This window comes from Giraffa tippelskirchi, chromosome 10, assembly GCF_054371585.1.
Source record: "Giraffa tippelskirchi isolate mGirTip1 chromosome 10, T2T-mGirTip1v1.2.pri, whole genome shotgun sequence".
Classification (NCBI taxonomy): Eukaryota; Metazoa; Chordata; class Mammalia; order Artiodactyla; family Giraffidae; genus Giraffa; species Giraffa tippelskirchi.
Window position 1 is genome coordinate 93,683,818 of NC_137284.1, and position 26,911 is coordinate 93,710,728.

Sequence of the window (26,911 nt, forward strand, 5' to 3'; positions counted from 1 at the left end):
ATTCACAGCTATTTGTAAGGCCTCCTCAGAGAGCCATTTTGCTTTTTTTGCATTTCTGTTTCTTGGGGATGGTCTTGATCCCTGTCTCCCATACAATGTCACAGACTTCTGTTCATAGTTCATCAGGCACTCTGTCTATCAGATCCAGTCCCTTAAATCTATTTCTCACTTCCACTGTATAGTCATAAGGGATTTGAGTTAGGTCATAACTCAATGGTCTAGAGATTTTCCCCACTTTCTTCAATTTAAGTCTGAATTTGGCAATAAGGAGTTCATGATATGAGCCACAGTCTGCTCCTGGTCTTGTTTCTGCTGACTGTGTAGAGATTCTCCATCTTTGGCCACAAAAAGTATACTCAATCTGATTTCGGTGTTGGCCATCTGGTGATGTCCATGTGTAAAGTCTTCTCTTGTGTTGTTGGAAGAGGGTGTTTGCTATGACCCGTGAGTTCTCTTGGCAAAACTCTATTAACCTTTGCCCTGCTTCATTCTGTTCTCCAAGGCCAAATTTGCCTGTTACACCAGGTGTTTCCTGACTTCCTACTTTTGCATTCCAGTCCCCTATAATGAAAAGGACATCTTTTTTGGGTGTTAGTTCTAGAAGGTCTTGTAGGTCTTCATAGAACCATTCAACTTCAGTTTTTTTCAGCATTACTGGTTGGGGCATAGACTTGGATTACTGTGATATTGAATGGTTTGCCTTGGAAACAAACAGAGATCATTCTGTCGTTTTTGAGATTGCATCCAAGTACTGCATTTCAGACTCTTTTGTTGACTATGATGGCTATTCCATTTCTTCTAAGGGATTCCTGCCCACAGAAGTAGATATAATGGTCATCTGAGTTAAATTCACCCATTCCAGTCCATCTTAGTTCGCTGATTCCTAGAATGTCGATGTTAACTCTTGCCATCTCCTGTTTGACCACTTCCAATTTGCCTTGATTCATGGACCTGACATTCCAGGTTCCTATGCAATATTGCTCTTTACAGCATTGGACCTTGCCTCTATCACCAGTCACATCCACAACTTGGTGTTGTTTTTGCTTTGGCTCCATCCCTTCATTCTTTCTGAAGTTATTTCTCCACTGATCTCCAGTAGCATATTGGGCACCTACCGACCTGGGGAGTTCATCTTTCAGTGTCCTATCTTTTTGCCTTTTCATACTGTTCATGGGGTTCTCAAGGCAAGAATACTGAAGTGGTTTGCCATTCCCTTCTCCAGTGGATCACATTCTGTCAAAATTGTACCTAGTGAAGCTTAAAAGCTTTTGCACAGCAAAGGAAACCATTGACTAAACAAAGAGACAACCTACTGAGTGGGAGAAGATATTTGCAAATGATACAGCTGATAAGAGGTTAATATCCAAAATGTATAAACTGCTCACACAACTCAACATCAAAAAAAGAATCAGATTAAAAACTGGACAAAAGACCCTGAATAGACTTTTTTCCAAAAAGAAAATGCAGGTGGCTAATAGGCATGTAAGAAGATGCTCAACATCACTAATCAGCAAAATTCAAATCAAAATCACAGTAAGATATAACCTCACACTGGTCAGAATGGCTATCATCAAAGGGAAAAAAAAACAACAAATAATGGTGACAAAATAAGAGAAAAGGGAACCCTTGTACACTGTTGGTGAAGAATATAAGTTGGTGCCGTAACTGTGGAAGACAGTATGGAGCTTTCTCTAAAGTCTAGTATTTTTAATACATTTTTAAAAATTTCAAATCAATTTGGGGAAAAAAACCCCAATACAAAAAAGATCAAATACGAATATGCAAAAATCTTGTGAATAAAATATTTTCCCCTTACCAGTATTCAAATATATGCAAATTAAAATGATAATTAAATGAAGTCTTGACAAAGATTGAATTCTATAATGCAGTGTGTTAGTAAAGACACAGTGAGGCATATCCTCATGTATTCTTGATGGGAGCGAAAAAATATTCCAACTTTTCTGAAGTATAACTCCTTAATATTGTGTCTTAAACATGTTCATACTCTACGAATTGAATATTTAACCTTCAGAGATTATTTTACAGGGGATGTGTGGGGGAAAAAGTTTTAAGTATACTTATTGAAGCAGTTTGTGATTCAAAACACTGAAAACAATCTAAACATTTAACAACAGAAATATGATTAAATTACATTTTATACATAAAATAAAAAATTATGCAACCATTAACAGTCAAAAGTTTTAACATTTAAGGACAGAAAATGTTACTGCTTGGTGAAGAGCAGAATATAGAATTGTATACAAGGTACTTCCATTTTTGTTTAAAACTATTTATACATAATATACATTTGAAAGGTCAGACAGCTAATTGTAAGTTGTGGTTATCTCTGGGTGGTAGGAGTCAAAGGTTCTTTTTACTTGCTTTTTAATGGTTTATGTGATATTACTACAACACAAGAATGTAAGCCCCTGGAGTTTAGGAGCTATGCCTTGCTCACCATTGAGTATCTTCAGCTTCTTACACTGTCATAAGGAAGCAAGACCAATAAACCTTTATGGACTTAAAGACTGAATAGTTTTCTCTCTATTGCCAAGTTTTCTGTAATCAAAACTATTATAAAAAATTCTATTTTGATATAAGTATCTTCCCATTTTAAGGGAAAAAAACCAGTAAGATAAAACACAGCTAGATTTGTCAGTAAAAATTTAGTACAATTCAAATGCCCAGTATCATGTCTTTTAATTTACATTTTTAAGAAGTGTTTGATGACCACTGGAAAATGTTCTTTATATAATGTTTAGGAAATGAAATTGTACATGTAGTATGATCTATGTGGGAAAAAACTCAGAGTTAAGTCTTAAAATATAAGAACATTAACAGTAGTTATTTCTGGATGTTGGAATTATTAAACTTATTTTCTTCCTCCTTTATCCTTTACCTCCTTTCAGAATTTCCCAGTGTAAGAATATATTATTCACATAATCATAAAATGTTTAACTCTTCGTTTTTAGGGAGGATGTGTATGTAGGGGAGGAAAGACAACAAATTATCTAAGTTGAAATAGTAACACAGCATCAAACACAGAACGTAATGGTTGGACAGAATATTTAAAATCAGAAATACATGCCAATGCTGCTGCGTGTGATTATATTAAGGACTGGGGGCAGGGAGAGAGAATGAATTGGAAGATCAGAAGTTCAGGGCTTCTTCCCCTAATCGCATCACACTTCTACAAGTCATCACATGTCAATGGCCTAGGTCACTCCAACTGAAACTATGAAAGAATTTCTGAGAAAAGCTCGTCATCCACCAGGCAGCACCTCTAACAAGAGGAGGCAGTGTGCAGGCTGGGGAAGCTCTAACTAGTCTCTATCAGCCTGTTGGGTTCTATCCTATTACCAAGCGTCCTGAGAGAGTTCTCTACCCCACTACAGTGTCCCGGATCATACCTGGTCTAAGGCAGTGCAGAGAACCCAGTGTGTCTCCCTATTAGGGCAGCAGCCCCTTTATTTTTCCTCTCGGATGGGGCTAGCATTTGCAGGGGGGAAAAAAAAAGTAAATATAGGTCTTATGATGGTTCTTCTTCATTTTTACAATGAATTTCTTTTTTTCTGTAAATAAGTGTTAAGCCAGCATTAGTCCCTATAGTAGTACTTGCTGTGTCTACTTAAAATATTCTGTTTTAAAGGTTCACCATAGATTGACTGGATTAATGAAGAAAAAAAAAAAAAACTTGAGGTGAGCGATCACAGAACTTCTATAGACAGATCTCAGGAAGTTAGGAACAAGCCATTTAAGTTGAAAATCCATTATATGAGAAGCATTAAGGCACTTTCTGTCTTTAATCGTCTTAGATTATATAAAAATCTGGCTTCAGACAAGAACTGAAGAGTGCTTATCTAGTAGAGTCTGGAACTGATTGCAAGTAAATTGCATCACTCTATTTCTTAAATGTCCACATAGTAAGTGCAGCATCTCCCGAGACCCACAAACACTCAGTCTACAGAGACAACTCAATTTGAAATGCCTTCCACACATTGGGTCCAACTAATCCCCTCTTTTCACTGTTTATTAAGATTATAGTTTGGATCTAGTTTGAATACTTGCCAGACCATTTCCACCAGAGCTCTTAAACCCACCTCCCTCCAGGTCCTTTGAGGCTTGTAATGGGATTCACCACACTTGGAACCAAAGAGTTACTGCCCTGCATCCCCTAGGGAGAAGCAGGACAGCCCCACTAAGTGAACAGAGAACCAAGAGTTTGAACGCAGCTTACTTCAGGCTCAAAGAAATTCCTAAAAACAGGAGAGTCTAGTTCAGTGATGTACCCAGTGAAGTTTCCAGAAGCAAGACTCTGGAATAAAAAGGAGAAAGCTGGTATAGGAAGAACAAGACCTCACACTGAGATGGCATAACCGTGAATTCAGAGCAGACTGGGGAGACCCAAGCACAAAGAGCCAGGGTCGGTGGCATCCAAGAAGTGGTAGACTTTGCATGTTGAATGGGATCAAGAGCTCTGGGGTGAAAGGAGTTACATGTGTGTGCTAAGCATGTCACATCCAGCAAGTGATCACTGTTTTGGGTACATGTATGAAATAATCAAGCTTGATAAACTAAGCTTAATTAAGCTATAATCCAGGCTTTTGATTTTTCAGCAGTGTGTATGGCTCAAGAGATGTAGGTTTTATCTGTTTAGAAGAATTCTTTAAAACCAATGTATAAATCTGATTCTTAGTCAGTAGTGGGGGTGTTAGTCTGGGGGAAAGACAAATTTTTTTGTTGTTGACCTTCTCAACCCATCCCATTTTAGCTAAAGCCAACAATCAAATGAAGAGTTTTGTTTGGTGACCTATGTCATAGTTTTGCTTTGTCTATGGATACAATTTTAGACCAAATATTGTAGTAGTTGTCATTTGCTGTGTTACTCTGTTTGTGTGAAAGCAGTCCTGAGACTGATGGCCAGAAGGTAGGTAAAATTTCTTTCTGTTTCCCCCAATATTCTTCCCACAGTTAGTCAACCTACCATTGGAGCATGTGTCCCTAAACACATACATACCTACATACAGACACACACACACGCATATAACCACCACTATCTATACATCAAGAAAACTTTACAGCGTTAACCAAGTTTTCCTTCTGGTACTTACAATCCCAATCACTCAACTGCTGGTGACACAGATAAAATGAGGATGCCCCCTCAACAATGCCCCTGCCTTGAGCTGTTACCTATGGAGACAGTTGACCAGAAACTATGTTGTCAGTTTACCTACATGTAAGCGGACTGATTCACCAAAAGCTGACATCAATTGACACGTTATTTATTTCTTTTCAGAAAAAAATACAAGTGCCCAGTGGGCAGGATGCCTATGAGAGTTCAGTGTTCTCCCCGCAAAGAAATCTATTTGGAGAGAAGATTTATAATCAGATGGTTGTTGGATGAGCATCCAGTCTAAGCAAGAACATCATTTATGTCAGACATTTTGTCAGACAGATTGCTGCCTCACCTTCCACTGTGGGTACATTCCAATAATCTCATGGCTGGCCTGGAGAGTCATGGTTACTCCCTGCTGTCATTGTTGAAGGTATACCAGCACATTGTATCCTCTGATCCTCTTTGCCATACACAGTCATGGGACACTAACCTTCTACGGGGATTCTGGCTCATACAATCTGGTCTCAGCTCCCTTAATTCCTACATCTTTTTAGTCACCAGTTCTTTGGAGGGGTTACTTCTACTGATCACTGATTTCACTTCTTATATACAGGTTCTTCCTAGTTTCAGTCCAGAGGATACATTCAACTTCGTATTTAATGCTTTGCTCTTTTAATTATCTTTGCATCAAAAACAGATCAAAATTTTTTATTACATAATGTGGACACTTAACACAATTATCAGTAGTAGTGTTGTACTAGTTAATTGAAGACAAGAGGGACTCAACTCTTTGACTATACAACACCTTAATTCAAAATTCACGAACCAACACTTATTCCTTTAGCTGCCATGAAGTTCCTATGATTCTTTCCTTTACAGTCACCAGACATCCACACAAATAAGCTTAAGTGAAAACAGGGGTGGCATTTCTCAGAGGATACTTCTGATAGAAACTAGTGAGCAGGTCAAAACTGAAGGGGAACTAGGACTTGGAAATGGGTCCTGAGGTTGCTCTGAGTGGTTTGATAGTCTTCCTGATGATCAAGGGCTATGTGACCATTTAATTCTGCATCTGCATCTCCTTTCACCTTGGTCAGCTTCCTTTATTGTATATGGCCCAACTAGGCCATCAGCCCCAAGTCAATTAGATCTAGATAACCCAGCAGCCTCATGTTCCAAAAACAATTGAAGATGGATCTCAAGATATTTGTATGCATAAGGGTCAAAATCAGATTAATGTAAATATGATAAAGCTACTCAATAGGATTGAGGGATAAATATGACTCTGAACTTACAGGATATTTTTGGCTTCAATTAGGATTTTAAAAACCTACTTGATTTTTTTTATACATATACACATTGTATTCATTTCCTACAGCTGCCATAACATAGTGCCACAAAAACTGACTGACTTAATAGAATTTTTTTTCCTTACAGTTCTGGAGACCAGAAGTCTGAAATCCAGGTGTTGGCAGGGCCTTGCTTCCTCTGAAACTCCTCTGTACCTTGACTATTCCTAGGTTTTTGTGGTTTGTCAGCAAACTTCAGCCTTCCTTGGTCTATAGATGCATCACTCTAATCCCCTGTCTTCACATGGAGTTCTTCCTGTGTGTCTTCACATCATCTCACCTCCATGTGTGTTTGACTGTATTCAAACGTCCGTTTTCTATAAGGACACTAGTCATACTGGATTAAGGCCCATCTTAATGACCTCACTTGATCTGATTACTTCTGTAAAGACCAGATTTCCAAATAAGGTCACATTCTGCAGTACTGGGGACTAGAAATTCAACCTATATTCTTTGGGGGGAAATAATTCAATCCATAAAACATATCTACAATTGTATAACTAACAACAAAATATCAGAAAGAGAAATTAAGGAAACAATCCCATTTGACATTGCATCAAAAAGTATAAAATATCTAGGAATAAGCCTACCTAAGGAGACAAAAGACTTGTATCTTGAAAAGTATAAGATACTGATAAAAGAAACTGATGACAGAAACAGATGGAAAGATACATATACATGTATATATATATATGTTCTCAGATTGGAAGAATCAATGCTTTCAAAATGACTATATCACCCAAGGCAATCTACAAACTCAATGCAATCCCTATCTAACTATGAATGGCATTTTTCACAGCACTAGAGCAAAAAAATTTTAAACTTTGTATGGAAACACAAAAAATCCTCAATAGTCCAAGCAATCCTGAGAAAGAAAAATGGAGCTTTAGGAATCGGGCTCTTTTACTTCAGACTATACAACAAAGCTACAGCTATCAAAACAGTATGATACTGGTGGAAAAAAGAAATATAGATTAATGGAATAGGGCAGAAAGCCCAGAAATAAACCCACACACCTATGGTTAATTAACCTATGACAAAGGAAACATAAATACACAATGGAGAAAAGACAGGTTCTTCAATAAGTGGTGTTGGGAAAACTGTACAGCTACATGTAAAAGAATGAGATTAGAATATTCCCCAACACTATACACAAATAAACTCAAAATGGGTCAAATATCTAAATGTAAGACCTGATACTATAAATATCTTGCAGAAAAATGTAGGCAGAATAGTCTTTGACATAAATTGTAGCAAGATCTTCTTTGATCTACCCCCTAGAGTAAGGAAAATTCAAACAAAAATAAACAAATGGGACCTAATTAAATTTAAAAATTTCTGCACAGTAAGGGAAACCATAAACAAAATGAAAAGACAACCCATAAAATGGAAGAAAATATTTGCAAACAAAACGACTGACAAGGGGTTAATCTCCAAGATATACAAACAGCTCATGCAGTTCTATATCAAAGAAAACAAAACAACCCAATCAAAATATAGGCAGAAGCTCTAAATAGACATTTCTCCAAAGATGACATACAGATGGACAAAAAGCACATGAAAAGATGTTCAACATCATTAATCATTAGGCCAATGCAAATTAAAACTACAATGAGGTATCACCTCAACTGGTCAGAATGGCCATCATCAAAATATCTACAAACAAAAAGTGCCAGAGAGGGTGTGCAGAAAAGGTAATCCCCCTATGCTGCTGGTGGGAACATAAATTGGTACAACCACTATGGAGAAGGGTATGGAGGTTCCTTAAAAAACTAAAAGCAGAACTACCCCCATGATCCAGCAATCCCACACCTGGGCATACATCCAGAGAAAACCATAATTCAAAAAGATACAGGCATCCCAATATTCACTGCCGTACTATTTACAATAGCCAAGACATGGAAGCAACCTAGATGTCCACCCACAGATGGATGGATCAAGTAGATGTAGTATATATATATGAATATTACCATATATATATATGCCATATATATATATATGAATATTACTCAGCCATTAAAAAGAACGAAAAATGCCATTTGCAGCAACATAGATGGGCCTTGAGATTTTCATATCAATATTAAGTGAAGCCAGAGAAAGACAAATCATATGATATCATTGTTATGTGGAATTTTGAAAAATGATACTTATAAATAAGCTTATTTATAAAACAGAAACAAACTTACAGATATCAAAGACAACTGTATGGTTGCTAGAGGGGAAATGTGAGGGGAAGGGATAAGCCAGGAGTTTGGGATTAAAATACATACACTATTGTATTCAAGATAGATAACCAACAAGGACCTACTGTATACAGCGCTGAGAACTCTACTCAATATTTTCTGATAACCTACATGAGAAAAGAAACTGAAAAAGAGTGAATATAACTGAATCACTTTGCTATACACCTGAAACTATCACAACACTGTAAATCAACTATACGCCAATAAAATTAATAAAATTAACCCCTTAAAACACATATAGTGGTATATAAAGGCATAGATATGATCATATGCATAGATTTTTATTTCCAGTCAAGTTCTTCTCTTTTATTTTCATTAACTTGGTTCACTCTCTCCCTTCTCTTTCATTCTTCTCTTCTTCAGCCCTGCTTCCTTCCTCAATTGAGGCAATTAATTTTTACAACCTAATACAACCTGCCATACATCTCTGTACTATATAATCCTACCCACACACATACAAATTTTTATTTTCCCCTTGAGAATAAGATATTACATGCACTTTTCTCCATCTTTGCTTACTCAAAAGTACCTTGTGGGAATTCTCTCCAGATTACCTGGTTTAGCTATAATTTATTTTTTTTTATAGAAACAAGAAAAAGATTCCTTTGTGTAGATTTATCATAAATTATTAAGTTATTATTCTGTTGGTGGGCATTCTCTTTTTTCTTGTTTCTTCCCCCTGAATGATGCTGCTATAAACCTCCTTGAACATATCCTCAAGCTGCTGGTTTTATTTCTAGGGGCTACCTTCCCAGGAATACAACTGTTGGGTCAACGGGTACATGTACTTTCAATTATAGTAGATGCCAGGAGATTTTTAGCACATCGCATTTCACCAGCAAAATATCAGAGTATGTTCCCCCTTTAACCCCACCAGCATATGGAATTATGGCTCTTTCTGCCAGTTTAAACATAAAATAGTATTTTATTATTGTTTACTTTGCCTTTCTCTGACAACTAGTGAATTTGAGCATCTTCTGAAATGTTTGTTGGTTTGTTGGCCATTTGAATTTATTCAGTAAATTGTTCATTTGTATCCTTTGAGCATCTTTCTCCCATTTTGTCTTTTTCTCCAATTTAAGAGTTTGAATTTTTATATATAAGCTTTGTCACTTGCATTACAGATGTACTGCCATTTATTTATTGAGTTAGTAATTTTAAATCACATACAACTATATTTTTCCTTATAATTTTGGTCCTGGTTTTAAAAGGTCTCATCCACCCCTGGAATACATATGTAGCCTGCCAGGTTTTTAAACAATTTCTTCACTGTCTTTTTTACATTTGAATGTTTAATCTATTTGAAGTAGATTTTTCCATATATAACATTTAATGTACGAGACGATTCTTTTTCTTCCAAATGAAGAGCCAACATTATCTATTATATATTACATCTTTTCTTCATTGTTATATACTAATCTTAAATTTTCATTCAAATTGAGATTTGCATCTAGCTCTAACAGCTAATTCAAAGAGGTAACACATAAGTCTAAAAAGGAAGCCAATATTGTAGCCATGAGAGTTTTAGGGTGGCGGGAGTTTAGATAACTTATTATTCTTCCTTTGATTTAGCTGTGTATTGTGATTTTTCCTATAATGATCATGCAGTACTGGTTTAACAAAAGTAAATAAATAAAGGAGAAAAAAACACAGTAAACACAACTAGTTTCATCATCTATAGTGTCCTAGGACAAAAACAAACTGTAACTAGGGAGCAGCACTACTATTCCTGGAATGGAGAATAGAGAAGGGTTCTTCCCTGGGGGGAGGAGAGAAGCGAAATGTGATATGGGTATTCCCCGGAGATCCTGGAAAATCTCTTTAAAGGCCAATTGGCCCCTAAGTGAGGGCTGATTAAGTTTTGGGAAGTCATTTCCTTCAGCCAATAAGCTCATTGTGAAATAGGTTGTAAGGTGAGGATTTAAAATGCGATTAGCAGGCATCACCAGCTTAATTGATTGGAAGAGCAGGTTGCTCTGAGCTGATGCAATAACTACTGGGCTGAGTGTTCTGTTAGAATGTGTGAAATGATGCAATTATTGCCTGTGTTAAACAGCAGCTCAATCACTGGCAGGAATTTGTATGCTTCAAACAATACCTTGAATTGGAGATTAAAGGGCACATTCAAATTATGTGAAAGTAACCAGATTCCGGTAACTCCAGGGGACAGCATCTGTCCCTAAGTGATAAGGTCAGTTAAAGCCCTCAAGTCTCCATAAAACTCCCTCAGCACGAGTAAAAGCCCTGCAGTACATCTGCAGAGTCAGGGTTGTTGGCTCCCAGGGCAAAATGCTCACCAGCAGCACAGCCCAAAGCAACCCAGCCAGACCCCCGACTCTCTACCTGATGGTCATCCTAGTGAAGGTCAAAGGGTGAGAGCTGGGCCAAAACCTTCAACACTTTCCCGCCAGTCCTGGGACTGGGGGTGTTGAGACGAGTATCTGCAAATTAAAGTGCATACCATAATTCCAGTTCACGCAGGAGGAAACGTACAACAACTAGGAATAGTTTCTCCAAATCCACTTATAACAAGCACAGCATCACATTTCTTGGCACCGCTTGGAAGATGCTCCTCAGAGAATGCACATGGCAAGATGCCAAAACTGGGCTCGGTAAAACTAACCCGGTGGGAAGTCAGAACTTTGTGGTCCAAAGAAGCTATTCTTCGAAGGCATGCTAACGTGTGGCTAAAGTTTAGTACTGGGAGTTCATCACCTTCAAGGAACCTTCCTTGGAACAGTATTCCTCACAACTGAGTCCCTGATAATTAGTGACCTGCTTGATGATTCTTTGGAATAGAGCTATTCTATAATGATGGTGAAATACAAAACTATATGTATTGGTAGTCAGCCAAGCTGGGGGAAGGGATTACACCCTCTCGTGGCAGCTGAAGGGCCTCATGGGATCTGAATGGAGGCCTTCTTGTGGGAAGGGGGCGTGGTGACAGAGCAACTTTGGTCTTCTCCGTTACCCCACAGATCTTGAGGATCTAGTGTTTCACTTTATCGTCATCATAATCATTTCAGTCGTGAACATTTTAAAGCGGGTGTTCTCACATAGCCACCTTGAGCATTAAACAGTAAAAGTTGCAGTTAAGCTCCCAACACTCTTTTAACTTAGAGAAATAAAACAGATATTACTGGTGTGCCTTTCAAGGCAAACTGGCCAGAAGATACGTGCCTCATTAAATATTGGGAGATATCTTCCAAAAATTTTATCTTTGATTTTGGAATCCTTTATATTTAATCTATTGTTATCTCAGAAATGGGTAAGATAAAAAGGGCTTCAGTTTCTTTTCTAGATGACTGCTGTTATTTTTACTTCCCATTAATTAAGGTGGTTTTTTCACCTGTTACTGGTCTTTGTTTGGTTTTTGCTTTTTACTATTTTTCCCCTTCTGCCAGAGTTGTTTGTTACAGGATAGTCTTTATCAAATATGGCGCTTGAAGTTTGAGTCCCAGACGTACCAGATCATAATTCAGATTAAACTAGCTTTGAATCTGGTGAGAAACTTCCTTAATACACCCAAAGTAGACTTGTAAGAAGTTCTTTAAACACTAGTGTTCCTATAGACTAACTTAAGCTGCACTAAGCCCAGTGTTCTAACATTCAATGGATGTGAAGGCCTATCCATCTGCATGGAAAAACTTGGCCGAATATTAGATATTTCTAGGTGTTTGTTATCTTTTGTTTTCTCCTTTGCCTTTAGCTTCGCTTCTTTTCTCAGGTATGTGTAAGGCCTCCTCAGAAAGCCATTTTGCCTTTTTGCATTTCTGTTTCTTGGGGATGATCTTGATCACTGCCTCCTGTACAATGTCACAAACCTCCATCCATAGTTCTTCAAGCACTCTATCAGATCTAATCTCTTGAATCTATTTGTCACTTCTACTGTAAAATCGTAAGGGATTTGACTTAGGTCATACCTGAATGGTCTAGTGGTTTTCCTTACTTTTTTCAATTTAAGTCTGAATTTGGCAATAAGGAGTTCGTGGTCTGAGCCACAGTCAGCATCCAGTCTTGTTTTTGCTGACTGTATAGAGTTTTTCCATCTTTGGCTGCAAAGAATATAATCAATCTGATTTCAGTATTGACCATCTGGTGATGTCCATGTGTAGAGTCTTCTCTTGTGTTGTTGGAAGAGGGTGCTTCAATTGTTCTGACCCATCTTGGAGACAGACAGCACCTCCTCTTACCACCTACTTTTCACCCATTCTCCCTTCACCAATTAGAGCTTGACTTTCTTAGGGGTGTGGGTGGTCACATGAACCTTGACTTTGAGGTTTGGGTGGGGAACTCCTATTCCCTCTTCCCCTACTTCTCCCACACTGTTCTCCATGGTCAGAGAAAGCCAATCCCTGGAGTGTGCTGGGGAGGGAGGCTGGTTTCAGCCAAGCAAGCGGCTAAACTATGGGGCGTAACCTGGGATGCCTACCATGTGGCCCTCAGAGCCTGTCCCAGGAGGCCAGGAATGGAGACAGAATTCTAACCATGTGCTGGGAATCTAGGGCTGATGGCTTCAGTCATTATTAAGTTCTGTATTATCCTTGACTAGCTCATCTAGGCTAGGATTTTGCTTCTTGCAACCAAGGGTTTCCTAATCTGCTATTTTGACCACGTCGCTTTGGGGACTAATTCACATGACTGAAAAATACCTCTCGAAGATTTCTCTCAATGACACTGTCCCCCTGGAATCAGCAGAACAAATATCTCCCCTCAGACAGGTGACTCCTGTCAGTTTCTCTCTCTAGCCTCTTTTCCAGACTAACTCTCCCAGTTCCTTTATGCTTTTATGGTATTTATTCAAAGAACACAAAGGTGAAAGATCAGATGCCAAGCTCCCTCCTCAGAAGGGTGTAGAGCTCCTTATCTGAGTTGTTTTCCTTCCCTTTGGAAAAATAAAGACTAGTTGAAGCTCCTAGTGCTGTGCTTAGTCACTCAGCTCAGTCATGTCCAACTCTGCGACCCCATGGACTGTAGCCCTCCAGGCTCCTCTGTCCATGGGGATTCTCCAGGCAAGGAGACTAGAATGGGTTGTCGTGCCCTCACCAGGGGATCTTCCCAACCCAGGGATCGAATCCGCATCTCCTGCATCAGCAGACAGATTCTTTACCATCTGAATCACCAGGGAAGCCCTGAAGCTCCTAGGTATTCACTTTAAAAAGGATATTCTGACCACACAAGGCCACATGAGCCACTACTGGTGGTTCTTTCCTGTAAGTCACATCAGCTTTACCTGGGTCATTTACTGCTTATACATAAGCTTACAAATAATATACACTGATCTTTTCTAAGTTACAGAAAACTATTTTTCAAGTATTCTCTTGAACAATAGTGCCCTTGTCCACTACCCACTGGCCTTCTGCTCTGAAGAGGGGAAGAAAGGAGCGGGCATGTCAGGGTATTGACCAACGAATGAACAATCCTCTATTAGTGCTACAACAGGACAAGCATAGGGACTGCTGGGTTGGATGAGAAGATCCTCGAGCACAGGACTGGATCATATATTGCAGAACCTGGTTCAGAGCCTTGCAAACTAGGAGCTCAATCTATGAATCAAGAATGAATGATGAGCAAACCAATGAATGAAGAGTGTGTGCATTCTTGGGGCAACAAGGAGGGTAATGTGATGAGAGCAAGGGCACCTTGGATCATAAGAGAAGGTGGCAATAGATGATACTGTGGAGTCAGAGAATGAAGAGCCATGAATGCCAGGCAGGAACACTGGTTGGGATTAGCCTGTGTGGCAGCAGGAGAAATGAGCTGCAACATTAAGATCCCAGAACTCTAACCCCAGTTCCACCACTAACTCTGTCACTTTCCCTATCAAAGACTTCAGTTCCTTCTCAGATAATGTGAGTCAATCAGAATGTGGGTTTCTCTCCCATCTAGAATTGAGATATAAGGCTTGTAGGCATCTAGTAGGACACAGAGCACCATTGGCAGCATCAAAGCCTGTGTGCCAGGTGGTGCTTCCCTACACACTTTCTAGCACATGATGTCCCACTGCTTTGTGATCATCTTTATCCTCCAGTCTGACTATTCTCAAAGTTACAGGCTTTATCATACTTTTTATGTACCCATGTGATGCTTAGTATATCAATAAATTGAGAATTACAAACTGGAAGCCCATGGACTCCATCCAACTTGCAGAAGTATTAATGTTTATTAATACTGTGGCTAAGGGATATTGTAGGCAGCATAGTGACGTCCAAAAGACCTTCACATCCTAATCCCCAGAATCTGTCATCTGACACCTTCCATGGCAAAGGGGATTTTGCAGATGTGATTAATTTTTTTTAAATAGTGAGATTACCCAGGATTATTTGGTTGATCCCAATGGGGCTTCCCAGGTGGCACCAGTGGTGCCATGTATCTGCCACATGCATCTGCCAGGAGACACAAGAGACACAGATTTGATCCCTGGATTGGGAAGATCCCTTGAAGAAGGAAATGGCAACCCACTCCAGTATTCTTGCCTGGGAAATCCCATGAACAGAGGAGCCTGGTGGGTTACAGTTTGCGGGCTTGCAAAGAATTGCACATGACTGAGCACACATGCACACACAATGTAATCACAGGACTTAGAAATGGAAGGGAAAGACAGAGTCAGAACCAGAGAGATCGCCTCATAAGAAAGACTCAATTGCCCATCACTGGCTTTGAAGATGGAGAACGGGGCTATGAGCCAAGGAATACAGGTGGCCCCTAGAAACTGAAAACAAATTCTCTCCTAGAGCCTCCACAAGGAATACAGCCCTGCCAGCACCCTAATTTTAGCCCAGCGAGACCCACTTCAGATTTCTGACTTTCAAATAATTAATTTTAAAATAAGAACAATCATAATAAACTTATATTGTTTCCAGCCACCAGGCCTGTCATCATTTGTTACGGAAATAACACGGGAGAAAAATCTGAAAGCCTTAGCAGGACAGGCCCTCCCCGTGCCAGTCAGGCCTATAACTTCTGATTGTTCACCACAAGGGTTGATTTGCTCATTTCTGCTACATTTGTGACCTATGCTTGAGCCACTGTCATCCTTCAAGTTACTAATTGGATACCAAGAACACAAGGCTAGGTATCAGGAGAAGACTATGGCCCTTAATTTTTCCAAAAACTGGTGAAAGGATTGGTTGACCTCATTTGGTCCCCCTTTCCTTGTCAATAGAAATTAAGGGGTGATACGAGACAGTCTTCAAGGACTCCTACTCTAGAGGGTCATGGTTCTACTACTGATTAGTGATGGTTCATACCTTATCACCAGCATAGAATTTGGGTTTCAATGCTGCAGTTACTATTGCTGTCCTAGTGATTGGGATATAAGTAGCTCCCAGTATCTTCTCTGGTCGCTCTGGGTGGTGGCAGTCAGCAAACATTGACCAAGTGCCCACCCAAGAAGGACCTGCATGGGAAGAACAAGGACTTGGGCGCTCATCCCTGAGCTTGCTATATAGATGCAGTGACAGAAGAGGCCACAACGACCAGACCTAAATTCTGTGTAGCACCAAAGGCATTTACATTTGTTAAAAGCAATTAAATAATTGAACAATGCATCATGAACAAACTCTGTTTGTTGTTCTATACAGTCAAGGAATGGAAGTTCTTCCATTGTCTGCCCCTCAGGCTCTTTCCTATTTCCCCTCTTCCCTAACATTCCAAGGTATGGATATTGATCCTGGGTGCGTGTGTGTGTGTGTGTGTGTGTGTGCAGGCACGTGCTCAGTTGTGTCTCTTTGCGACTCCATGAACTGCAGCCTGCCAGGCTCCTCTGTCCATGAAATTTTCCAGGCAAGAATACTAGAGCGGGTTGCCATTTCCTAACCCAGGGGTTCTTCCTCACTCAGGGATCAAACCCTCTTGCATTGTAGGCAGATTCTTTACCAATCCTGTAACTCTTCATTATTGATTTTCTTTCTTCCTAATAGTAGTGGTATGTATTAAAGATGAGCAATTTTTTTTTCTCTCCACTGGACTTAGACCAGAGCAGGAAGGTTGAAATACAAAAGCAGAACACAGAATATTCTAGAAGGTAGAAAAGGTGGTAAGAGTGCTCCCAAACTCAATTCAAAGCAACCTGCTTGATATTTTCCCACTCTGACGGAATTTCTACTTTAGGTGTCTTGATCAGCTGGGGGTGGGGCTTGACTATCTTGCTAAATCAGAGTCTTTCCCAGTAAATTTTTGTAATGGCCTTGATTTTTTGACTGGTAAAACTCTTATCTTAAAAAAAGAAAAATGTCCCTTACTGTCATTTACAGGCAGTAAAATGAGTCAGGTTCTAGGTCAATGGCCACTATCCCTTCAGGCTCTTGTTCCTAAGCCATTCTGAAGGGCTACCAGATTTCCTGCCAAAGGGAGCTTGTGAAGTTCTAGAGGTACAACTCACAGTATCCATGGAATGGACAATCTCATCTTATCCTGTGACCCTACCTGCTTATATACTGAGACGGGCATCGACAGATCTGCAAGAGAGAAGAGGAGTTCACAGCCCCAAATATTTTTCCATCACCATGTAGTAGGGGGTAAATCTCCTGGCTGTGAGAAGATTGCAAAATAGACATCGCTGGCTACATGGTCTCCGGTTTGAATTCATTTCTGACTGAAGCCCATATTCCACTACACCAGTAGGAAATGTCACCCCTCCTTCTTTCACCTGTGATGTGCTTTCGTTCTGGATTCCAGCAAAGAGTCAACACTTCTAGAATGGGAGTGAGACATCTACTGTCCAAGTCCACCTAGGGCCACGGGCTGGTGATCCCTGCTGCTTGTGTCCCTCTCTTGGGGCACAGAATGTTCTGACCAGTGTGTTTACGGCCCTTTTGCCTCAATACACCATGCACAACTCCCTGGAGTCCTGCTGCCCCCAAGGTACTGCCCACGGCCTCCTTCCTACTGTGCCTGGACCCCGTCCCGTCCTCTCTCTCCTCTCCCCCTTGCCCTGGAGAGAGCGACCTTTCTCCAACGTGAGAGTGAGGCTCCAAGCAAACCTAGATAGCTAACCTTTAAGATAGCTTCTTATATCAGCAAATCCACTTCTCCCTCTTAGCTCTCCCCAGTCCCCCAGGAATCAGACTTTTGGAAAACAAAAGCTGGAAGACTGCTAAGTCACTTCTGCCTTCCAGCCTGCTTTATACCTCTTGAGATAATGTACGTGGAATAGACTCTCAGTTTGAATGAAGGAAGGAGAAAAATACATGGAGAAAACACCCAAATACCAGAAAACAATATCTAGCCACAACAGGCACTCTTCTAAATGGTAACCCAGGAAAGGTTGCCAACTCTCGCCTCCTGAAAGGCAAGTATGCTGTGAATACACCTTTCTACCACGTCAATGCTTTCCCAGCATCAAGAACACAAAAGAGGGACTCAGCGTTCTTTCTTCTTTCTTATTGGCATTACAACACAAAAGGCTGAACTCAAAAGCTTTCTGTTCAAAAAGCTAATTTCTCCTCTCCTGTATCTTACTGTTTTACTGTGTAACAAAAGCACCCCTCACCTCTTATCGAGGTTCATAATTCTTACACTTACCTCAAGAATTCATCTCCTTTGCCTTGAGCTAAAAATATCTGCTCATCATGTTCAGTTTTTTTCCATTTTAATAATGGAAAATTTCTTCCATTATTATTTCCATTTTAATAATGGTTCTTATTTAACCCAATATATTAAAAGGTACCATTTTAATATGTAACCAATATAAAATAAAGAGATTTTACCTTTTTTGGTGTTAGGCCTTTGTAATCTGGTATGCATTCTAACTTATGACACATCTCCATCTGGACTAGCCATTTGTAGTTAGTGGCTACTTCAATTTTTTTTTTTTTAAATAACTGCAACCTGAGAAATTAGTCTGGATTATCTTGCTTAACCTAATGTACTAAGTACAGTGCTCTGAATTTGACCACAGTGGCTCAGAAATAGAATTAATAAACTACTTGACATGGGCACATCAGCAAGGTACCTGTTACAGAAATAGTAAGGTGGAGGAGGGTACAGGAAGTAAAAACAAGAATTTTTAACCAAAATATCTCCATTTGTACTTTACATAGAGATTTCAGAGTATAAAGTAGAAGGTGCCAGGGAATTCAGAGTTCAGTCTGAGAAAATGTTCCAATTCTGAAGTATTTTGCACAGAAAGACTTACAAATGGATTCTTTTAGAACTATGGACAGTTGGTTGGAATTTGAAATGTATTTCATAAAAACATTATCAACTATAGTTTGCTTCCCAGGTGAGCCCAGAAATACTATGGTTAAAACAAAGCAGAAAAGCCTCGAAATTTCTCATTTCTCTTAATGCCATCTTAATAGAGAAGGAAAGCTAAGAAAGTGGTCAGCTTCATTCATGTTTGATCTGAAGAAAAATGGACTTTCAAAGGTTGAGACGGTTAGGGAATTAGCTTCTTTCATTATGTCCACTTTTACTTTCTTCTGTGTTCCTAGTCCTGTAGTGTTATTGCCAGTAATCTGAGGGGATATCAGATACAATCACAGCCAATGGAATGCAGCTCAAAAGAGAAGAAGAATTTTTAGAGAAACAAGTAATTTGACAGAAAATTCAGAGAAATGGGAAAGAGCCAAGGAGTAAAAGTGAGAGGCATGCTTGTGATAAAGGGGTTACCTGAGGTGTCCTTAATAGAACTGAGAAACGAGGAGAAAGTGCAAAATTACCCCAAGGAAGAGGCAGGATAGATGTGTGCAGAAATCAAAATCCAAATGTCTTAGGACCAGGCAGTGAGTGAAGAGAGTTGGCTGGGTATGAAAGAATAGGAAGTAAAGGCAAATGGCAGAGTTCAGGAAATTTTAACTTTTTTTTTTTTTTTTCAAAATATCACTAAAAGTCAAAGCAAATCCAAACATGAGCTGAGTTTTGTCTGCTGGCCACCTTTCAGCAAAGCTACTAAAAGCAGGATGTATTGAGCCAAACTAGCTAATTTCACCTCCCTGCTTCATCACTTCATGGTTCTGTGACCTCAGTTTCTTTGTGTATATAAGGATTGCTCCCACTTCATAGGATTGTTGTGAAAATTATGTAAGCTACCATAAGTAAGTGCTCGGCATAGGACCCAGCAGGCCTCAAACAGGTGCTCAGTAAGCATCCTCTAGAATATAATCCCCTTATCAATCAATCTGTTGCTATTCTCACCATGCCTACTGTAGTGTCTGGCTCACAGTAGGTACTCAATGTTTGTTAGATGACTGAAAAGATGAAGGGAAGAGAAGTCATTACAGGAAAGGGATGCAGGGTTATAAAGTTCTCCATATTGACTTGGAGGCACTTCAGATTAGAGTGATTGCTAGGCTATATTTTAGGGAGTAGAGAGTATAATGATTTCAAGAATCCAAAAACATTTAAGAACTAGAATGCACCTTACTTCTGCTCTGTGATGGTTAAATTTATGTGTCCATTTGACCAAGTTATGAGATGCCTAGATATCTCATTAAACCTTATTTCTGAGTTTATCTGCAGAAGGTGTTTCCGGAGAGACTGGCATCTGATTGAGTCAAGTGGGCTGAGTAATGTAAATTTTCCTTCCCAATATTGGAAATTTTGTTAGACCAGCTAAAAATGTTGTTAGGCAGATTGGACATCATCCAATCTGTTGACAGTCTAAATAGAACAAAAAGGTAGAGGAAGGTTGAACTTGTTCTCTGCTTGACTGCATAAGCTGAGACATCAATCTTTCCTGCCCTCAGCACTCTGACCTGAAGGCTCAGATTGGAATCTACACCACTGGCTCTCTTTTCTCAAGCCTCTGAGCTACACCACCAGCTTTCCTGAGTCTCCAGCTTGCAGATGGCAGACCATGGGACATTTCAGCATCCTTAGTCACATGAGCCAATAACTTATATAACTTTCTAAGTTTTATAGATATATAATCTACTGGTTATGTTTCTCTAGAGAGCCCTAGTACATAGTCTAAACCTGAAACCAACACCCAAAGAGACTAAACCAGGTGTGCAAACCAGGTAGCCATAATGAGGAAGTAACATTTGTATCTTTGCATGCTTCAAAAATGCTATTTTGCATCAGAGAAATGCAAATTAAAACCACAATGAGCAATCATCTCACACCTGTCAGAATCACTATTATCAAAAAAAAAAAAGAAAAAAAAAAACCAAGTAAATGTTGACAAGGATGTGGGGGGAAACAGGAACGTTTGTGAACTGTTGGTGGGAATGTTATATGGTACAGCTATTATGGAAAACTGTATGGGTATTCCTCAAAAAAATAAATAGAACTACCATATGATCTAGCAATCTGATTCTGAGTATTTATCCAAAGAAATGAAAATTATAACTCAAAAAGATATGCACCCCCACATTCACTGCAGGATTATTTACAACAGCCAAGATGTGGAAACCACCTACATGTTCACCAATGGGTGAATAAAGAAATCTGGCATATATGCACAATGGAGCATTATTCAAGCCATAAAAAGAAGGAATTCTTGCCATTTCCAACAATACAGATGAACTTTGAGGGCATTATGCTAAGTGAAATAAGTCAGATAAGACAAATACTCTATATAATCTCTTTTATGTGCAATTGACAGAATTATCACAAAACAAAAACCCAATCACAAACTCACAGATACAGAAAACAGACTTGTGGCTGCCAGAAGTTGGGTGGGGGTTAATAAGTGAAGGGAGTCTAAAGGTAAAAAGAAGGAAAAATAATTTGGAGTATGATTAACACAGAGACTATCATGGCCTGTGAAAATTGATTCATGGAGATAAAACTGCTGGTAGGTTGGGGTCTTCTAGAAGTAATACTAAGTACTTGCTCAAGGTAATAACCATTTTTATTTTTTCAGAGCCATTGGCATTCTATGATATGACATGATCCTTCAACCAGGAAATACATACAGAATATTTTTATCTAGTCTAACAAATTTTATCAACAAGCTTATGTATTCTCTGAGCAGTTCCCAAGATCACTGTTGTCAGGGCTTTCTTTTTTTTTTTTTTGGCATGATTAGTGATTTCACTTGGTAATTTTTTCCCATTATGTTGCATCACATTGTCAGTTACTTGGGGGAAAAATGCTCTTACAGGAACTTGACCTCTGAACAACATAAGCAACATGAACCAGATTTACCTTCCCACCTGAAACACCAAAAAAGTAAAGATGTATTTACAATAATGGTTCCCAAGACTAGGATGTTGGGCAGGTAAGACAGTGACCTAAAGAGGCGGCGGGGGTTGGGGGGGCAGGGAGAATAAGGGGAGCCCTACAATTGCCCCTGTTCACTACCTTGAGCTTATAGGCCACGGGACAGGGAGAGGAAACCCAGAGGGAACCAGTAGACTGTCTGGGTTGAGAAAACAGAGCTGAATCTAGGGAGATCAAGGCAGCACATATTCCAATAGATAGGCCTGCAGAGGGTCCTCCTTGAGTATTTAGCACACTACTCTAATGCAGGGGAGGAAACTGTTGGAGGCTGAGGACAGAACCACCTGAAAGAATTAGAGGAATATTCCTACAAGCCAGACTGGAAGAATCCACAGGGCCCTGGTTAGAGTACTCAGAAAGTTTGCCTCAATAATGAGCACTAATTAATTCTAGACAAAACCCTGCTATGATCTTGTCTAAAAAAGTTTAAGAGCCATGGATGGACCTTGACGGCATTATGATAAATGAAATAAGCCAGACAAAGACAAATAATGCATAGCATCACTTTAAAAAAATCCTACATATAAGTCAAACTTATAGAAACAGTAGGGGAGGGTTAAAGGAAATAGGGGTTGTAAAAAGGGTACAAATTTTTATCCGTAAGTTAAAGAGGTTCTAAGAATCCAAAGTAAAGCAAGGTGACTATTTGGCTGATTATATAAGGTAATAAATGTGTTAACTAGATGACTGGAATTTTTTCACAATGTATATACGGTGATTTGATTTTGATTTCAAAAAATCAAATATGTGGTGATTTGATTTTTAAAAAAATCACCAATTGTGATTTGATAAACATGTTTTATGTTTAAATATAATTTCATTTGTCAATTATACCTCAACAAACCTGAAAAAAGAAAGAATGCTTAGGCGTAAGATCTGAAAGGTTAAACTTATCTCCAATAACTTTGAGCCCAGAACATCAAGAATATTCATAGAAACACAAAAGTATATCTAGTGTTCAACAATGTCCATTTCATAATGTGTGCTATCCAATAAAAACAGTTACGAGGCATGAAATAAACAGGAAAATATGACCCATAGTGAGAAGACATTAATCAAAACACAAGAATCACCATAGGTGTTAGAATTAATAAAGTACATTAAAATGGTTATATTGTGTTCCATATGATCAAAAAGCTACAGGGAAGGTGGAGTATGTTAAGTAGAGATACAGATGGCATTTTTAAAAGACTCAAATTGAAATTCTGTAGAAGCAAACTACAATATGTAAGATTTAAGAAAAAAACCCCAATACTTAATGGGATTAATGGTGACTTAGAAATTGAAGAAAGAATAATGATTTTGCAGATATAGCAATAAAAATTATCCAAAATGAAACACAGGGAGAAAAACAATATTAGTGGGTTTTATCACAGATATTCAAACCTAGTTCAATATTTGAAAAATCAGTTAATGCTATCAATCATGTCAACAGGTTATAGAAGAAAATCATACGATTACATCAATAGATGCAGAAAAAGCATTTAACAAAATTAAAAAAAAAAACCATTAGTAAAAATTCTCAATAAATGAGAAACAGAAGAGAACTTCTTCAACTTGATAAAGAATATCTACAAAAAATCTACAGTTAACATACTTAACAGTGAGAAACTTGAAGTCTTCCCACCAAGATGAGGTACAAGACTAAAATGTCCCATCTTACTACTCCTATTCAATATACTTGTTCTATTACTGCAGTAAGACAAGAATAGGAAGTAAAAGGTTTACAGATTTGAAAGGAATAAAACAAAAACTTTCTCTGCAGATGACATGATCCAAAAAATGGATAAACTCAAACTCCTGGAACTAGTAAGTGATTATAGCAAGATTGCTGGATATATGGTTAATAATTGACAGAAGTTAACTACTTTTCTATATTCCAGCAGTGAAAAACAAGTAGAATTTGAAATTAGAAAACAATATCATCTACATTAGCCCCCCATCCAATGCAGTACTTGGAATAAATATGTTTTTTTAAAACAAACATATATATGATTTGTATGAGGAAAACTACCAGACTCTGAGCTCTTTCTTGATTTATTTTTTTAAATAAGTAAATGGAGAGATAGTCCATGTCCATGGCTAGGAAGACTCAATCTTGTCGAGATGTCTATTCTTCACAATTTCATCTATACATTCAATGAAATTCCAATCAAAATCTCAGCAAATTTTGTGAATATCAAATATACTGATTCTAAAATTTATATGGAGAGGTAAAGGAAGCAGAATAGCCAACGTGATATTGAAGGAGAACAATTTTCAAATACTGATACTATTCAACTTCAAGATTTACTATAAAGCTATAGTTATCAAAACAGTATGGTATTGGTGAAAGAATTTACATATAGATAAATGGAACATAGTAGAAAGCCCAGAAATGGATCCATGTAAATTTAGTCAACTGATTTTTGATGAAAGAGGCAACATAGAGCAACCAAGATAGTCTTTTTCAGCAAATGACGCTGTAACAACTGAATATCCACAAGTAATGAATCTAGACATAGACCTTACACGTGTCACAAAAAACAACTAGAAAATGGATCACATGGGATCTACCTAGTGGTCCAGCGGTTAGGACTCTGTGCTTCCACTGTGGGGGGCACAGGTTTCATCCATGGTCTAAGATCCCACATGCTGCTACTAAGCTGCTAAGTTGCTTCAGTCGTGTCCGACTCTGTGCGACCCCAAAGACGGCAGCCCACAAGGTTCCCTCGTCCCTGGGATTCTCCAGGCAAGAACACTGGAGTGGGTTGCCATTTCCTTCTCCAATGCATGAAAGGGAAAAGTGAAAGTGAAGTTGCTCAGTTGTTTCCAACTCTTAGTGACCCCATGGACTGCAGCCCACTAGGCTCCTCCGTCCATGGGACTTTCCAGGCAAGAGTACTGGACAGGCAGTCAAAAAAAAAATAAAAACCCAAACAAATAAACAAAAATGAAAAATAAGTCACAGACCTAAATGTAAAATGCCAAACTATAAAACTTTGAGAATAGAAAATAAAAACCTACATGATCTTGGGTACAGCAGTGACTTTTTAGATACAACACCAAAGTTACAATCCATGAAAAATAGATAATCGGATCTACACAAAGAATAAAGAGTACCAAAAATGGATTGAATTTCTTCTCTGTAACTTGGGTTTAGCATTTGTGGATTTGAAGTTTGTTGTTGCTTATCACCAGAACACGTATGCTTGCATAGGTTGTCCATTATGTAATTATATGATTCCAGACTTCAAAAACTCTCTTAGAGGGAGGTAATCTTAAAGTCCTTGGGATGGTTGGACAGTCTAGAAGGTGTTCTTCTTTGATTTCTTGTTCTAGCAGGAGTGGTGTTTGACTGAACTAACATATAGGCTTAGGTAACTAGACAGAAACAGGCTTGATTAGATTTCGGAGTATTTATTTCACTGAAAAAAAAAATAAATGAACCTGACCAGCCATTTGTCAAGTCAACATATCAGTTTTTTATATTCATGGTACCATGCCTAGTATTGCAAATGCTGTCATTCTTTATTTACTAAAAACATGTGTATGTGCAACCAAAAATCCCTATACTACAATTTCTTCATCTCTCAAACAGGGATAATGTTGCCTATTTTACAGGGTTGCAACCAGAACAAGAGAACTTCCCAAGTGGCTCAGTGGTAAAGAATCTGCCTGCAATGCAGGAGACACAGGTTCCATTCCTGGGTCGGGAAGATCCGCTGGAGAAGGAAGCAGCAACCCATTCCAGTATTCTTGCCTGGGAAATACAGTGGACAGAGGAGCCTGGTGGACTACAGTCCACGGGGTTGCTAAAGAGCCAGACACAACTTAGTGACTAAACAACAACTACAACCAGAACAAGATAGTACACAGAAAACCCTTGGCACAGTTTCTGACACAGAGTAGGTATTTCACAAATAAGTGCTCTTTCTAATACCAACCCATTGGTCTACCATTCAGACTCTTCTCTGGGGAAATAATGGCAGAAGAGGAGACAGATCAGTCTAGAATCTTGCTATCAAAGTGTGGTACCAAAACCAGCAGCATCACCACCTGGGAGTTTTATAGAAATGCAGAATTTCAAAACTTACCTCAGACCTACTGAATCAGAATGAGGTGATTTGTCTACACATTTATGTTTGACCACTGTTCTACCAAATTACCCCATCCAGCACCTACCTTTCCAGACCATACAACATCTCTAGAGTTCCTAAGTAACTCTACCTAGATAACCTGCCAGCCTTCTTCACCCTGCCTTCTCAGATCTTCATGTTCCCTCCCAGTCATTTTCTCCAGCAGACAAGAGGAGGGAATATGTGCTCAATCAGAGACAAGTCTCAGTACTGATGACTAACTGCTGTTCTTTAATCCCTGTTAGGAAACGATGAAGTGTGATCTATCTGATTTTCATGTGGTTTAGGGCTCCCTTCCTTATCAGTAAGTCATCAGATCCAGTTGTCTGTATTTATGTTAACAGAAAAGAAACTACAATAAGGGTTCATTATCAAGCAAACAAATAGCACTGGTGGGAGACTGTGGTCCACATGATAAATGCTTTCAAACGTATCAAGAAAAGTATCTAACTCTTCTCTAGAACAACAGCTTTGTACATAAGAGACATTACTAGTTCTTAGAATCTCCATCATACCGGCCTTTAACCTCTGTCTATAGAATATGAGGGTGGCATCTCCAAGCAGATTCCACCTCGGACAGAAAGTATTCAATTGTGGCCATGTATTAGAAAGGGGAGAGCTTCTGGTTCAAAGAGCCTGAATTTTAAGAAACTCAATTACATAAGCAACCAGAAATGTAACTACACAGTCAGTGTGATGAAGGCCCCAAGGGGCAGCCTACCCAGCATTCCCACCTGGGAGGTATGGCCTGGACATGTTGTTACAACAGCACAAGAGTCTGGGAACTTGCTAGATGAGAGGAGGGCAGAGGATGTGGGAGAATACTCTTGGGCCAATAGGAACTCTTAAAAAACAGAATGACAAAGGACACCCCAGCCGTGGAGAGATCTCAGCCTGAGGCTGATGTCTGTGCTC